A 1,812-nucleotide genomic window follows, 5' to 3' on the forward strand; every position below is an offset into this window, starting at 1 on the left:
GCACAGGCATCCAAGTTCCTTCTCAACCCTGGTCTGTACTAACACAACTGGGGGTCCAATGTAACGACTAGCTGCAGTGGGGAGAGGTCAGGCCAGCCGTGGGCAAAAGGAGAAGCCTTCCACACTAAGTCCCCTTTACTATCAAGTGCCAGCAAAGTGTTCATCCGTTTGGGGGTGGGAACAGATGGACAGGTAGGCAGGAAGCATTAGGGTGGTGTTACCCCCAACCTCTGCCCAACATAGGAGGAATCGAGGTAGCAAACGGCTGAAATGCTCCAACAAAGGGATAAGGGAAGTGAAGGAAAGGAAGTTCCCACTTGTCTATCGCCCCCACAGCCCAGGGGCTGGAAGAAGGTAGACCTTGCTTGTAAAGTGCTGTAGCCTCTATCAGGGCTGGGCCCTAGGCAAGTTTGGAAGAAAGCAGGCAAGTGCACTGGAACCAGGCATTCCTGACCAGGGTAGTCCTGTCTTACTTCTTGTCCATATACAAATCAAAGCCTGACCAACGCTGCAGTATTGTCCTGCTCACAGCTGAGAGTTTATTCAGGGTTGTGGCCCCAGCCTGAGTTCCTAAAAGGAAACCACGCTTTGAGCCTAGGAATTTCTTGTTAGGGTAGGGGCACTTGTGCCTGTCATCCCCCCTAGGCTCACATTTCATAGAGGATCACAGGAAAATCCACATGGATGCGGGGGGTATCCAGCTTCACGATGCCCTGAGGAATCAGGTTCTTATGCACTCGCCTCAGCTTGGCCCGCTTCTGCCCATTCTTGGTGACGATTGTCTCCTCGTAGAACTCATGAGCCAGATCCCCATCTTCGTCATAGAACATGGAGCCGTGGCGCGTGAAGACGCAAGGGGGCACGGGGCGACCTCGCTGCCGCACCAGAGCTTGCTCCGCTCCCGCCCCCGCCGCTGAGACGAAGGGGCCACAGGCCCCGAGCTTTGGAACCGCTGGCGCCCCTGTCAGGGCCGCGGGCGCATGGCGAGCCCCCAGGTCTCTGCGCTCTCACAGAGCCCGGCCTCGGCCTCCGCTCGCAGGTGCCGCCGTCGCCTTCCGCTGGCTCGACCGTCTCGATCAGGTCAAGTTTGAAAAAGGGATGTATTTCCTTATTCTTCTGATGCCCATCTGCACGTACGTTGGGATCTGTGATTGGAAGAACTCATTGAAAAGCTTATGTTTTTCCAAGTACTCAAGGTTAGGAAATAGCCTGTGGAAGCTGGCAATTGTATCATTCTTTTGGGAGCCCAGCGTTCATTAGAAAAACTGTGGTACCTGAAATTCCTGGATTTCCTGTAGATTGATGTGAGCCATCAATCAGTACTGTGGTTTTTTTCCCCCTCTACATATCATGACAGCTCCTCCCAGTAGCAGACCGCTGTACATCCCCTAGAGCAGAGAGGGGGGTCTGAGGGTCTGTGTCTTGACCAGGGACACTGAAGGAGAACCACAGGGAATCTTGAGAGGATAGAGCAGGGACGAGCAGCACAGCTTGGTGTGGCTCAGAGATGGAGGAAACCAGGACACTGACAGGTGGGAGGGCAGGTTTGCAAGTGAGAAGCTTTGCTACCAGCAGGGCAGGATATGACACCCTGTCTGCTATCAGGTTTAAAGGCAACTCTGTTGATGCTGCAGTGTGTAAATGTCCTCTTCTGCATGATTGCCTCCTCTCTATAATGTGTACATAAGTGAACTGAACATGAATAAAGTAATGGGAAACTATTTTGTCTTGTTCTTGTTGTTGTTGTTATATGCCGTCGAGTCATTTGTGACTCATAGTGACCCTATGTACAACAGCCCTAAACCCTGCTCT

At 52.6% G+C, this 1,812-nt stretch overlaps 1 pseudogene; it reads right to left on the reverse strand.

The window, feature by feature from the left end:
* Positions 1 to 647: 647 nt before the first annotated feature.
* The window catches only part of LOC102858720, a 3,473-nt pseudogene continuing 2,308 nt past the window's right edge, over positions 648 to 1,812 (reverse strand).

Source organism: Elephantulus edwardii, unplaced genomic scaffold, assembly GCF_000299155.1.
Source record: "Elephantulus edwardii isolate Elephantulus edwardi_28Jun2011 unplaced genomic scaffold, EleEdw1.0 scaffold00236, whole genome shotgun sequence".
NCBI lineage: Eukaryota > Metazoa > Chordata > Mammalia > Macroscelidea > Macroscelididae > Elephantulus > Elephantulus edwardii.